Genomic DNA, 15,924 nt, shown 5'->3' with positions numbered 1-15,924 from the left:
CGCTCCTCCGCCGGGCCCTCCCTCAAGCTACACACGCCCACAATACGCCTACAATACACCCACATGACCACGGCCGCGTGACCCGTCCCTCCGCTCACGCGAGATGAGAGTCTCTGACGTCAGGACTCAGGAGGAGAGTAGACTCTAGGCGCACAGGCGCAGCAAAAGCCCGCCAGTCGCCAGAGCAGATTTAAAAGAGGCAGAGCCCCGCCCCCCAGCAGTGTGTGCCTGTGCCAGCACAGATTAGAGGGCTCAGGGCGCGATTCTCAGAGGAAGAAAGAAGAGGACCGACCGACCGACAGACAGACACCAAGGGCGAGCGCTGGGCATTGCAGCAGAAGTACTGCACTCCAGGACCATCTTCTCCTGCCTCACTGCCTGCTGGACTGGTCTATAGACTGGTAGGTAGTATTAGTAATGCAATGATTCATCCATGTTGTCCCCTGATCATCCATCCATCCGCCACACCCCCTGAATTCAGACATTATTATCGTCTGAAATCAGGGCTGGAGTGGGGCCGATGGATGGATCATCAGTGGACGGTAATAATTATCCGTACCCACTGTATATCATGAAAAATACCCATTTAACCACCTCCGGACCGCTGTACGCACAGACGCGTCCTGGAGGTGGTTGATTCATTCCGAGTGGACGCATATACGCGTCATCTCGCGAGACGCGAGATTTCCTGTGAACGCGCGCACACAGGCGCGCGCGCTCACAGGAACGGAAGGTAAGAGAGTTGATCTCCAGCCTGCCAGCGGCGATCGTTCGCTGGCAGGCTGGAGATGTGTTTTTTTTAACCCCTAACAGGTATATTAGACGCTGTTTTGATAACAGCGTCTAATATACCTGCTACCTGGTCCTCTGGTGGTCCCCTTTGTTTGGATCGACCACCAGAGGACACAGGTAGCTCAGTAAAGTAGCACCAAGCACCACTACACTACACCCCCCCCCGTCACTTATTAACCCCTTATTAGCCCCTGATCACCCCATATAGACTCCCTGATCACCCCATATAGACTCCCTGATCACCCCCCTGTCATTGATTACCCCCCTGTCATTGATCACCCCCCTGTAAAGCTCCATTCAGATGTCCGCATGATTTTTACGGATCCACTGATAGATGGATCGGATCCGCAAAACGCATCCGGACGTCTGAATGAAGCCTTACAGGGGCATGATCAATGACTGGTTATCACCCCATATAGACTCCCTGATCACCCCCCTGTCATTGATTACCCCCCTGTAAAGCTCCATTCAGACGTCCGCATGATTTTTACGGATCCACTGATAGATGGATCGGATCCGCAAAACGCATCCGGACGTCTGAATGAAGCCTTACAGGGGCGTGATCAATGACTGTGGTGATCACCCCATATAGACTCCCTGATCACCCCCCTGTAAAGCTCCATTCAGATGTCCGCATGATTTTTACGGATGCACTGATAGATGGATCGGATCCGCAAAACGCATCCGGACGTCTGAATGAAGCCTTACAGGGGCATGATCAATGACTGTGGTTATCACCCCATATAGACTCCCTGATCACCCCCCTGTCATTGATTACCCCCCTGTAAAGCTCCATTCAGACGTCCGCATGATTTTTACGGATCCACTGATAGATGGATCGGATCCGCAAAACGCATCCGGACGTCTGAATGAAGCCTTACAGGGGCATGATCAATGACTGTGGTGATCACCCCATATAGACTCCCTGATCACCCCCCTGTAAAGCTCCATTCAGATGTCCGCATGATTTTTACGGATGCACTGATAGATGGATCGGATCCGCAAAACGCATCCGGACGTCTGAATGAAGCCTTACAGGGGCATGATCAATGACTGTGGTGATCACCCCCCTGTCATTGATCACCCCCCTGTCATTGATCACCCCCCTGTCATTGATCACCCCCCTGTCATTGATCACCCCCCTGTCATTGATCACCACCCCTGTCATTGATCACCACCCCTGTCATTGATCACCCCCCCTGTCATTGATCACCCCCCCTGTCATTGATCACCCCCCCTGTCATTGATCACCCCCTACCTGTCATTGATCACCCCCTACCTGTCATTGATCACCCCCCTGTCATTGATCACCCCCCTGTCATTGATCACCCCCCTGTCATTGATCACCCTCTGTAAGGCTCCATTCAGACATTTTTTTGGCCCAAGTTAGCGGAATTATTATTTTTTTTTCTTACAAAGTCTCATATTCCACTAACTTGTGACAAAAAATAAAATCTCACATGAACTCACCATACCCCTCACGGAATCCAAATGCGTAAAATTTTTTAGACATTTATATTCCAGACTTCTTCTCACGCTTTAGGGCCCCTAGAATGCCAGGGCAGTATAAATACCCCACATGTGACCCCATTTCGGAAAGAAGACACCCCCAGGTATTCCGTGAGGGGCATATTGAGTCCATGAAAGATTGAAATTTTTGTCCCAAGTTAGCGGAACGGGAGACTTTGTGAGAAAAAAATAAAAAATATCAATTTCCGCTAACTTGTGCCAAAAAAAAAAAATTTCTATGAACTCGCCATGCCCCTCATTGAATACCTTGGGGTGTCTTCTTTCCAAAATGGGGTCACATGTGGGGTATTTATACTGCCCTGGCATTCTAGGGGCCCCAAAGCGTGAGAAGAAGTCTGGTATCCAAATGTCTAAAAATGCCCTCCTAAAAGGAATTTGGGCCCCTTTGCGCATCTAGGCTGCAAAAAAGTGTCACACATCTGGTATCTCCGTACTCAGGAGAAGTTGGGAATGTGTTTTGGGGTGTCATTTTACATATACCCATGCTGGGTGAGATAAATATCTTGGTCAAATGCCAACTTTGTATAAAAAAATGGGAAAAGTTGTCTTTTGCCAAGATATTTCTCTCACCCAGCAAGGGTATATGTAAAAAGACACCACAAAACACATTCCCCAACTTCTCCCGAGTACGGAGATACCAGATGTGTGACACTTTTTTTCAGCCTAGGTGGGCAAAGGGGCCCATATTCCAAAGAGCACCTTTCGGATTTCACTGGTCATTTACCTACTTACCACACATTAGGGCCCCTGGAAAATGCCAGGGCAGTATAACTACCCCACAAGTGACCCCATTTTGGAAAGAAGACACCCCAAGGTATTCCGTGAGGGGCATGGCGAGTTCCTAGAATTTTTTATTTTTTGTCACAAGTTAGTGGAAAATGATGATTTTTTTTTTTTTTTTTCATACAAAGTCTCATATTCCACTAACTTGTGACAAAAAATAAAAACTTCCATGAACTCACTATGCCCATCAGCGAATACCCTGGGGTCTCTTCTTTCCAAAATGGGGTCACTTGTGGGGTAGTTATACTGCCCTGGCATTCTAGGGGCCCAAATGTGTGGTAAGGAGTTTGAAATCAAATTCTGTAAAAAATGACGAGTGAAATCCGAAAGGTGCTCTTTGGAATATGGGCCCCTTTGCCCACCTAGGCTGCAAAAAAGTGTCACACATCTGGTATCTCCGTACTCAGGAGAAGGTGGGGAATGTGTTTTGGGGTGTCATTTTACATATACCCATGCTGGGTGAGATAAATATCTTGGTCAAATGCCAACTTTGTATAAAAAAATGGGAAAAGTTGTCTTTTGCCAAGATATTTCTCTCACCCAGCATGGGTATATGTAAAAAGACACCCCAAAACACATTCCCCAACGTCTCCTGAGTATGGAGATACCAGATGTGTGACACTTTTTTTCAGCCTAGGTGGGCAAAGGGGCCCATATTCCAAAGAGCACCTTTCGGATTTCACTGGTCATTTACCTACTTACCACACATTAGGGCCCCTGGAAAATGCCAGGGCAGTATAACTACCCCACAAGTGACCCCATTTTGGAAAGAAGACACCCCAAGGTATTCCGTGAGGGGCATGGCGAGTTCCTAGAATTTTTTATTTTTTGTCACAAGTTAGTGGAAAATGATGTTTTTTTTTTTTGTTTTTTTTTTTAATACAAAGTCTCATATTCCACTAACTTGTGACAAAAAATAAAAACTTCCATGAACTCACTATGCCCATCAGCGAATACCTTGGGGTCTCTTCTTTCCAAAATGGGGTCACTTGTGGGGTAGTTATACTGCCCTGGCATTCTAGGGGCCCAAATGTGTGGTAAGGAGTTTGAAATCAAATTCTGTAAAAAATGACGAGTGAAATCCGAAAGGTGCTCTTTGGAATATGGGCCCCTTTGCCCACCTAGGCTGCAAAAAAGTGTCACACATCTGGTATCTCCGTATTCAGGAGAAGTTGGGGAATGTGTTTTGGGGTGTCTTTTTACATATACCCATGCTGGGTGAGAGAAATATCTTGGCAAAAGACAACTTTTCCCATTTTTTTATACAAAGTTGGCATTTGACCAAGATATTTATCTCACCCAGCATGGGTATATGTAAAATGACACCCCAAAACACATTCCCCAACTTCTACTGAATACGGAGATACCAGATGTGTGACACTTTTTTGCAGCCTAGGTGGGCAAAGGGGCCCACATTCCAAAGAGCACCTTTCGGATTTCACTCGTCATTTTTTACAGAATTTGATTTCAAACTCCTTACCACACATTTGGGCCCCTAGAATGCCAGGGCAGTATAACTACCCCACAAGTGACCCCATTTTGGAAAGAAGAGACCCCAAGGTATTTCGTGATGGGCATAGTGAGTTCATGGAAGTTTTTATTTTTTGTCACAAGTTAGTGGAATATGAGACTTTGTAAGAAAAAAAAAATTAAAAAAAAAATCATCATTTTCCGCTAACTTGTGACAAAAAATAAAAAGTTCTATGAACTCACTATGCCCATCAGCGAATACCTTAGGGTGTGTACTTTCCGAAATGGGGTCATTTGTGGGGTGTTTGTACTGTCTGGGCATTGTAGAACCTCAGGAAACATGACAGGTGCTCAGAAAGTCAGAGCTGCTTCAAAAAGCGGAAATTCACATTTTTGTACCATAGTTTGTAAACGCTATAACTTTTACCCAAACCATTTTTTTTTTACCCAAACATTTTTTTTTTATCAAAGACATGTAGAACAATAAATTTAGAGCAAAATTTATATATGGATCTCGTTTTTTTTGCAAAATTTTACAACTGAAAGTGAAAAATGTCATTTTTTTGCAAAAAAATCGTTAAATTTCGATTAATAACAAAAAAAGTAAAAATGTCAGCAGCAATGAAATACCACCAAATGAAAGCTCTATTAGTGAGAAGAAAAGGAGGTAAAATTCATTTGGGTGGTAAGTTGCATGACCGAGCAATAAATGGTGAAAGTAGTGTAGGTCAGAAGTGTAAAAAGTGGCCTGGTCTTTCAGGGTGTTTAAGCACTGGGGGCTGAGGTGGTTAAAAGAAATGGGTATTTTGACACTTGAGGCCACAAGGAGATACGTTATACTGTATGAATGCTGCCACTGACTCGGGGACTGCTCTGGAGTGGCACCTGGCAACTACCTGCAGCCAAGCCTATCCTCACCATCAGAGGCTCTAGTGAAGACCAGGTAGTTGCTTAGTCACGCCCCTCCAGAGTATAGCCAGTCAGTGGCGCAGTGGGTCCACACCCGCTGATCTGTAACAGTAACTGAGGCACTCCTGTTATTGTCTTGTACGTCTGTTACCTTGTATTAAAATTCCCTGGCCCTTGATCCATTTCGCCTGTTTTCTTTATGCCTGATGTCACAAAGGTGCGCTTAGGTCTCCGGCATGTGACGGGTCTGTAGGCTCAGTTCGGCTCAGGTTTGTAACAAATCTGTCCTTTTCGTTCTTCTGTACCAATAATGGAGTAGTGTCTCCCCAACAATTGGGGTGTGCCTCACTAGTGAGTTCTGTATTTCAGTTGGAAAAGAACTGTTTTATGCCATTGTTGCCGTTTTTTCAATCTCAAAGTCTTTAAAACTCAGGCAATTTTCATATTTAATTTGCAGATTAAATAAATTTGTGTCGCAGCAACTAACCTAATCCACCATAATGTCGTCTTACCATCATATGAGTGGCTCACAAAAACGCAAAAGAAAAAGGGAAGATGAGAAAAAAACTCAGAAACTCCCAAAAATAAGCAGCTATTTTTCACAGGCTGCTGGTGCTTCTGGTGGTTCTGCAACTACTGAGACCATAACTGGTCAGTGTGAGGACATAAGTGAGACTGAGAGACCTTCTACTAGTACAGTTATTGAAAGCTCTCAATCGTTGATGGAGGAGGATAGTATCCACAGTGAAACATGTAGCTTCAGTCCTAGCATTGAAGAAGTGGAGCCGCATACAAGTGCCAGTATATCTGAAGTACAAGAAAGTTTAGAAAGTGAAGATGCTGGCACTGTCTGTATAGAACGTACTTTACTTGGAGAAAAGTATGTTACAGATAGGGGACATTTTCCCATTACAATAAAAGACCCCAACATAAAAAAATTTATTCTTTCTAATGGCCCCTGCAGACCTAACGGGCCATTTCCCAGAGATAACGATAACAGGTGTTTCTCTGAGAAGTACTATGACAGAATTACAAAAGCAGGCCATAAGATTCCTGTCATGTGGTTATGCTACTCTCCAAAGCTAAACGTTGCTTATTGCGAGCCATGCTGGTTATTTGGTGATCGTAAAAGATTAGGCTTTGAACCTGCATGGGCTAAAGGAATAAAAAAATGGCAAAGGCTCTCAGCAAAAATACAGATTCATGAAGCTTCCCAAGCTCACATGGACGCTTGTATTGTGTATGATCAATGGAGGAGAAAAAAAAACATAGATGCAGAGACTGAAAGACAAATTTTAAAAGAGAAAAACTTTTGGCGACAAGTCCTTCATCGAATAACCAATGTGACCTTAACCATGGCAATGTCTAATCTAGCTTTCCGTGGTCATGTCGAAAAAATAGGCGAGAGTAATAATGGCAACTTTCTCTCTATTGTAGAGCTGCTCGCAGAATATGACCATGTTTTGAAGGAGCTACTCCAGTTACCGCAGGGGACAGCTAAATACCTAAGCCCCAAAATACAAAATGAAATAATAGATATCCTTTCAAAAAAAGTAGAAGAAGGCATTGTGAGTGAAATTAAAGCCTCCAATTTTTATTCAATAATTATGGACACAACACAAGATGTTTCTAAAGTTGACCAATTAAGTCAAATATTCCGATAAGTGACTGTAAGCAGAGACAAAACCCAAAGGGCAACTGCTATAGCTATACAAGAAGCATTTTTAGGTTTTCATGTCGTAGAAGACCCTAGTGCTGCAGGACTTGAAAATGACATTATAAAATGTATAGAAAGTAGAGGTTTACAGCTATCAAAATGTCGGGGGCAGGGTTATGATGGTGCTGCCACCATGAGTGGAGTATACTCGGGTGTTCAAACTCGCATTCAAAAGAAAGAAAGAAATGCCTTGTACATTCACTGTGCAGCCCACAACCTTAATTTAGTTCTACAAGATGCCGTGAGCCACGTACCTGAGGTGTCAAGATTTTTTGAGGTGATACAGAGTTTGTATGTTTTTTTTGGAGAAAGTATCACCCGATGGTCTGTTCTTCAGTCACTAACCACTGAATCCTCTGTGACCCTAAAAAGACTGTGCCCAACACGATGGTCATCCCGTTATGACTCGCTGCTTGCCCTACGCTTTCGGTTTGTTGATGTCCTTAAAGCACTGTCTAAATTAATATTGACTTCGACCAAAAGTAAAGAGAGGGAAGAGGCCAGGGTCCTTAGGAATAAAATTGAATCTTTTGAGTTTGTCTTCCTACTTGTTCTACAGAGTAAAGTTCTGGAGCATATAAATGCAATATCAAAGGTTCTGCAGTCAGAACATATGGATCTGTGCAATGCAGCCCATTTAATTCATAATGCCATTGAAGCTCTTAGCAGCTACAGGAAGCAATTTGAAGATGCTAAAACAACAGCTATCAAACTTGCTGAGAAGTGGGGAATTCCTGCAATGTTTGTAATTAAAAGAGTGCCCAAAGTAAAGCGCCATAGTGGGGAGCTATGTTTGGACGAAAGACTGCAAGACCCAGAGAAGAGATTTAAAACTACTATTTTTTATGCTACTTTAGATGTAATAACATCCCAGTTATCAAGCAGATTTGGTAGCATGAACACTGTAGTTGAAAGATTTCGGATCATTCAGCCACGTGTGCTGGCGACTGAATCAGAGGATAACTTGTTTCAAGCTGCACTGCAATTTCAGCATTATTACCAAGATGACATATCTTCCGATTTCGCAGGGCAATTGGTTAGTTTTCGGAGCGCACTGCAAAATGAGATCTCTGAGCTCCACACAGTTAAAGATTTGGCACACCTGCTTATAATTGACAATGCTGCTTTGTCATCTACCCTACCGGATGTATGTACAGCTTTAATACTTTTCCTCACATTACCAGTGACGGTGGCATCTGCAGAAAGATCATTTTCCAAATTATCTCTGATTAAAAATTACTTGAGAAACAGCATGTCACAACAACGGCTTTCTGGCCTTGCCCTTCTAAGCATTGAGAATGAAAGAGCAAGAAAACTGGACATTCCAGCTATTGTTGACAAATTTGCTGAGTCTAAAGCGAGACGGCGCAACTTCTAGTAATATGTATTTTGCGTAAGTGAGCAGTTTGTTGGGTACAGGGAGTTATATTATCAAAGTTCATACTAACCCAGTTCAATTTATTCAACTTTGGTTGTACTAAACAGTTAACTAGTTTGGTTCTATTTTAGCTGCCTTCTTTTTGGTAACAATGATGCAGATTAATAAACAATTCTGATGTTGTTAGATAGTGATGTCGCGAACATAAAATTTTCAGTTCGCGAACAGCGAACGCGAACTTCCGCAAATGTTCGCGAACTGGCGAACCGGGCGAACCGCCATAGACTTCAATAGACAGGCGAATTTTAAAACCCACAGGGACTCTTTCTGGCCACAATAGTGATGAGAAAGTTGTTTCAAGGGGTCTAACACCTGGACTGTGGCATGCCGGAGGGGGATCTATGGCAAAACTCCCATGGAAAATTACGTAGTGGACGCAGAGTCGGGTTTTAATCCATAAAGGGCATAAATCAACTAACATTCCTAAATTGTTTGGAATAACGTGCTTTAAAACATCCAGTGTGTGTATACGATCAGGTATGATGTTGTATCGATCAGGTAGTGTAAGGGTTACGCCCGCATCACAGACATTGACAGACCAAACTCCCCTTTTAATGCACCGCAAACAGTTCATTTGCACAACCGCAAACTCCCCATTTGCACAAGGTTGGATACCAAGCTAGCCACGTCCCGGTGATGTCATTGAAGGTTTCTTCCTCCACCCAGCCACGTACAACACCAAGGGTCCCCGAAAGGTCAATTGAATTGATTTTTCGAACGGGGAGATGGTTAAAAAAACGCTGGCTCCCTCCCCTTTGTTTTTATCCACGGTGACTGCGTCTGCGCCGTGCAATTTACTGTCACACCCGATATGAGTGGTATTTTCTGTAGTACTATTCTCATCAGTTTAATCCCTCTAACGTCCCCGACTCCCCAATCTGGGGGCCATTTATTAAACAGATTTTTCGGACGGGGAGATGGTTAAAAAAACGCTGGCTCCCTCCACTCTGTTTTAATCCACGGTGACTGCGTCTGCGCCGTGCAATTTACTGTCACACCCGATATGAGTGGTATTTTCTGTAGTACTATTCTCATCAGTTTAATCCCTCTAACGTCCCCAATCTGGGTGCCATTTATTGAATAGATTTTTCGAACGGGGAGATGGTTAAAAAAACGCTGGCTCCCTCCACTCTGTTTTAAACCACGGTGACTGCATCTGCGCCGTGCAATTTACTGTCACACCCGATATGAGTGGTATTTTCTGTAGTACTATTCTCATCAGTTTAATCCCTCTAACATCCCCAATCTGGGGGCCATTTATTAAATAGATTTTTTGAACGGGGAGATGGTTAAAAAAACGCTGGCTCCCTCCACCGATATGAGTGGTATTTTCTGTAGTATTATTCTCATCAGTTTAATCCCTGTTACGTCCCATATCAGGAATTGCCTTTTATGAAAAACAGTCAGTGGAAGCGGGCCTGACACACACTGGCAGCAGGCAAGCAACTGAAATTACACTAAAGTGTAAAAATTAAATGCCTTATTTATCGGCAAGCTACTGTGCCACCCGGTATGAGTGGTTGGCACTGGCAGTGGGCACACTACAGTCAGTAGAAGCGGGCCTGACACACACTGGCAGCAGGCAAGCAACTGAAATTACACTAAAGTGTAAAAATTAAATGCCTTATTTATCGGCAAGCTACTGTGCCACCCGGTATGAGTGGTTGGCACTGGCAGTGGGCACACTACAGTCAGTGGAAGAGGGCCTGACACACTGACTGGCAGCAGGCAAGCAACTGAATTTAGACTACTGTCTAAAAATTAAATGCCTTATTTATCGGCAAGCTACTGTGCCACCCGGTATCAGTGGTTGGCACTGGCAGTGGGCACACTACAGTCAGTGGAAGCGGGCCTGACACACACTGGCAGCAGGCAAGCAACTGAAATTACACTAAAGTGTAAAAATTAAATGCCTTATTTATCGGCAAGCTACTGTGCCACCCGGTATCAGTGGTTGGCACTGGCAGTGGGCACACTACAGTCAGTAGAAGCGGGCCTGACACACACTGGCAGCAGGCAAGCAACTGAAATTACACTAAAGTGTAAAAATTAAATGCCTTATTTATCGGCAAGCTACTGTGCCACCCGGTATGAGTGGTTGGCACTGGCAGTGGGCACACTACAGTCAGTGGAAGAGGGCCTGACACACTGACTGGCAGCAGGCAAGCAACTGAATTTAGACTACTGTCTAAAAATTAAATGCCTTATTTATCGGCAAGCTACTGTGCCACCCGGTATCAGTGGTTGGCACTGGCAGTGGGCACACTACAGTCAGTGGAAGCGGGCCTGACACACACTGGCAGCAGGCAAGCAACTGAAATTACACTAAAGTGTAAAAATTAAATGCCTTATTTATCGGCAAGCTACTGTGCCACCCGGTATCAGTGGTTGGCACTGGCAGTGGGCACATTACAGTCAGTGGAAGAGGGCCTGACACACACTGGCAGCAGGCAAGCAACTGAATTTAGACTACTGTCTAAAAATTAAATGCCTTATTTATCGGCAAGCTACTGTGCCACCCGGTATCAGTGGTTGGCACTGGCAGTGGGCACACTACAGTCAGTGGAAGCGGGCCTGACACACACTGGCAGCAGGCAAGCAACTGAATTTAGACTACTGTCTAAAAATTAAATGCCTTATTTATCGGCAAGCTACTGTGCCACCCGGTATCAGTGGTTGGCACTGGCAGTGGGCACACTACAGTCAGTTGAAGTCGGCCTGACACACACTAGCAGCAGGCAAGCAGCTGAAATTACACTAAAGTGTAAAAATTAAATGCCTTTTTTATGCAAAGTCCTGTGCCAGCCGGTATGAGTGGTGGGCACTGGCAGTGGGCACACTACAGTCAGTGGAAGTCAGCCTGACACACACTGGCAGGCAACTAACCTTAGATTAAAGTGTAAAAATTAAGTGCCTATTTTTTAAGCAAAGTCCTGTGCCACTCGGTATGACAGGGGTGGGCACTGGCAGTGGGCACACTACAGTCAGTTGAAGTCGGCCTGACACACACTAGCAGCAGGCAAGCAGCTGAAATTACATTAAAGTGTAAAAATTAAATGCCTTTTTTAAGCAAAGTCCTGTGCCAGCCGGTATGAGTGGTGGGCACTGGCAGTGGGCACACTACAGTCAGTGGAAGTCAGCCTGACACACACTGGCAGGCAACTAACCTTAGATTAAAGTGTAAAAATTAAGTGCCTATTTTTTAAGCAAAGTCCTGTGCCACTCGGTATGACAGGGGTGGGCACTGGCAGTGGGCACACTACAGTCAGTTGAAGTCGGCCTGACACACACTAGCAGCAGGCAAGCAGCTGAAATTACATTAAAGTGTAAAAATTAAATGCCTTTTTTAAGCAAAGTCCTGTGCCAGCCGGTATGAGTGGTGGGCACTGGCAGTGGGCACACTACAGTCAGTGGAAGTCAGCCTGACACACACTGGCAGGCAACTAACCTTAGATTAAAGTGTAAAAATTAAGTGCCTATTTTTTAAGCAAAGTCCTGTGCCACTCGGGATGACAGGGGTGGGCACTGGCAGTGGGCACACTACAGTCAGTTGAAGTCGGCCTGACACACACTGGCAGGCAACTAACCTTAGATTAAAGTGTAAAAATGAAGTGCCTTTTTTTTAAGCAAAGTCCTGTGCCACACGGGATGACAGGGGTGGGCACTGGCAGTGGGCACACTACAGTCAGTTGAAGTCGGCCTGACACACACTAGCAGCAGGCAAGCAGCTGAAATTACACTAAAGTGTAAAAATTAAATGCCTTTTTTATGCAAAGTCCTGTGCCAGCCGGTATGAGTGGTGGGCACTGGCAGTGGGCACACTACAGTCAGTGGAAGTCAGCCTGACACACACTGGCAGGCAACTAACCTTAGATTAAAGTGTAAAAATTAAGTGCCTTTTTTTAAGCAAAGTCCTGTGCCACACGGAATGACAGGGGTGAGCACTGGCAGTGGGCACACTACAGTCTGTGGGCCTGCAGCTCCTCACACACAGGCAGGCCAGGCAACTGCAATATGTATATAAAGGAAAAAAAAAAAGCAGACTAATGTTGCAGCCCTAAAAAGGGCTTTTTGGGGTGCTGTCAGGACGCTGTCCTTACAGCAGAGATCAGATGAGTCTTTCAGGACTGGAGTGGACACTGAATTCACTAGCCTAGCTATCGATTTCCCAATTAAATCAGCAGCAGTTACAGTCTCCCTCCTCTCACTAAGACTGCAGCTTCAGAATGAATCTAAAATGGATGCTGTGCAGGAGGTGGGAGGGTCTGGGAGGGAGGGTATGCTGCTGATTGGCTGGAATGTGTCTGCTGACTGTGAGGTACAGGGTCAAAGTTTGCTCAATGATGATGTATAGGGGGCGGACCGAACATCGCATGTGTTCGCCCGGCAGAGGCGAACGCGAACAAGCTATGTTCGCCGGGAACTGTTCGCCGTCGGATAGTTCGGGCCATCTCTATTGTTAGACTCTAAAACACAACGACCGCCTTTGAACTATTTGAATACAGCACTGGTTTCTGCACAACAAAAGCTTAATATCAAAAAGAAGGCAGATGTTACCAACATCAAAAATACTTAACATAATTACTAAATGCTACCATCTCCTTTCCTACAGTGAGAACAAATTGGTTCCTTTCTACTTGATGCCTCCTCGTTGGACCTGGCTGGTTAATTTTGATGTTTCATTTGGATTTCTGTTCTGGTTGAGAAGCACAACTCGTGCTTATTCACAATCAAATTTTGGTAAGTAAAAAATTTATATAATTTTATATTTAACATATCTAATTATGCAACTTAATAAATGCTACCATCTCCTTTCCTACAGTGAGAACAAATTGGTTCCTTTCTACTTGATGCCTCCTCGTTGGACCTGGCTGGTTAATTTTGATGTTTCATTTGGATTTCTGTTCTGGTTAAGAAGCATGACTCGTTCCTTTTCACATTCAAATTTTGGTAAGTAAAAAAATGTATATAATTTTATATTTAACATATCTAATTATGTCACTTAATAAATGCTACCATCTCCTTTCTTACAGTGAGAACAAATTGGTTCCTTTCTACTTGATGCCTCCTCGTTGGACCTGGCTGGTTAATTTTGATGTTTTATTTGGATTTCTGTTCTTGTTAAGAAGCACGACTCTTACTTATTCACAATCAAATTTCAGTAAGTAAAAAAATTTATTATATTTGAAATTCTTATCTAATTAGGCACCAAACTGACAGCCAATATTCTGTGATTATTATATTTTTTAATTGTAGGTGATTTACCAAGATATGGGTCAAGAAGCTTTATGCCTTATGTGGAGAATCTTTGTTCTGGAACGCTTTTAACATTTTTTTCTATATTTTATATGGTAACATTAAAAAAAAAAAATTAAAACCCCTATCTCCTTCTATTTAATATTCAACTACAACACTTTCAAACCGGGAGGGGGTGGAGTCTTGGCGGGGGTGGAGTCTTGGCGGGGGTGGAGTCTTGGCGGGGGTGGAGTCTTGGCGGGGGTGGAGTCTTGGCGGGGGGGCCCCAATTTAAAGTTTGCCCTGGGGCCCATAGAACTCTAGTTACGCCACTGTAGAAAGAGGTTGTCATTTGCAATGAGCAGGACACTGGGTCAGTGGGAATGCTATGCAGTGGGTCAGTTTATATGTATATAAGTTTGTGACGCCAGTTGCAGCTTGCGCAGGTACTGTAGCAGGGCCCTTTAAGATGTTATAGCTCACGTACCAGGTGAGGAATGCCAGAGGGGGATAATGTCTCTGTCTAGCAGGTATGGTAGTGTCAACGGTGTCTCCTACCTTGGTACGGCTGGACTTCTGTATTCTGGCTCACATGCAACTAAATTGAGTGCTGTTAATAGGAGTAATTGAGGAATGATGGGATTCCACACAGATAATAGGGTCCAACTTGTCTTTACCTGGTGATATGCAGCTATGATCCATACAGTGTACAGCAATAGTCTAGGGTCCCAGCAGGTAGTGGCAATATGTGGCAGGAATTTATATGTATTCTGCATCTGATCATACGCCTATTAGAATCTGGCAGGTATCTATCTTCTGCTCTGTCTTTAGTCTGCTTAGTTTGGGTCTGACTAGCCGAAGAGGTACTTATCTTCTTTTTGTCTTGGGATCTTTACTTACAGGACTGCTCGCAGGGTATGATGGTGGCTTCCTGGAGATCTGATAGTTCTGTGAAGTGCTGCTTTCTTTGTCCACAGCTGAGGTAAGGGACTCAAGCTGGGAAGGTTGATCTTGGGTCTCTGCTGAGGTTCGGATCCTTGGTTGGGGTCCCTGTTTCTGGAAGCTCCTACTAACACAGCCTACCCCAGCAGGGGGGTGGCTCACACTCACTAGAACTTCCTTCTCCTCCTCATAAAGCATGGCATGGGACATCCCACTTCTGCTCATGTAGGGGAGACTAGACTGGAATGGACTATTCCAGGCTAGATACTAACTACGACCTGCTGCATACTGCTGCCACCTGCTGGTTTACATTGACATTACATTAAATATATAAAACAGGCATAGAAATACATACATTGGCAATGCACGGTTAGATCACACAAGATGGTAATACACATTTACGCTTAACATTATGAAGCAGGGGAACAGAAGTTTAGTGACATACTTCAGGATGTTACATACCCCTTTACTTTAAGTGAAGCTGTCCTCGGCATACGCTAGGCGGTGAGGAATAAGCTCTGGATACCCAATACAATACAAAGTGCTGCGTGAATTTACACATAATGACATACATAGACAAAACATTTAACGGTTTCCTCGAGGTTCCTGCCCGCTAAAGTAAGGTGTCCAACACACAGTTTCCTTCTCTTGGTATAACCAGTGAACCTATAACTGCACAAAGCAAACATCACTGACTGACTTTGTATGTTCTGGCCCTAAAACATCAAAGAAAGCATGGGGGTGTCTTTACTCCGTAATCCCACCATTATGTAATGCAAAGCCCGCAAATAGAAGGGTGGCTTTATCCTGTATTCCCTTCCCTGCATCATAGCCTGAAGAAATTTGGCTTATAGCACGATCACTATGATGTCTATGAGGAAGCTTGAATATATGGCTCTAAGGCTTGAGGTACCATACCTTAGGCAAACGCTCAGAAGGGGAGGTATTTATCGTCTCCGTGTCTTCTGCCAAGTCACAGGAGGAGGGCATTACGTTCCCGTGGATCTCCTGGAAATGAGTCACCTCCGGATGGGAACAATCCGGAACACCAAACAAGCGGGAAGGAGCAGCCTAGGGCTTCTAACGATTCCCGAAGCAGCAGGGGTAC

General features: G+C 44.3%; 1 long non-coding RNA gene across 2 annotated transcripts; it reads left to right on the top strand.

Annotated features, from left to right (window-relative positions):
- The first annotated feature begins 301 nt into the window (after nt 1-301).
- On the top strand, nt 302-13,765 carry LOC121004339. Of its 2 annotated transcripts, XR_005779691.1 has the most exons (4): nt 302-401; nt 13,252-13,379; nt 13,462-13,589; nt 13,673-13,765. It is a non-coding gene; the product is annotated as an uncharacterized LOC121004339 (long non-coding RNA). The 2 variants fall into 2 exon arrangements; XR_005779690.1 differs by lacking the exon at nt 302-401 and having other exon boundaries at nt 13,126-13,379.
- The last annotated feature ends 2,159 nt before the right edge of the window (nt 13,766-15,924 follow it).

The sequence above is a fragment of the Bufo bufo genome, chromosome 6 (assembly GCF_905171765.1).
Source record: "Bufo bufo chromosome 6, aBufBuf1.1, whole genome shotgun sequence".
Taxonomy (NCBI): Eukaryota; Metazoa; Chordata; class Amphibia; order Anura; family Bufonidae; genus Bufo; species Bufo bufo.
The sequence above is the reverse complement of the archived record's forward strand: the minus strand, read 5'-3'. Positions and strand labels throughout refer to the sequence as shown.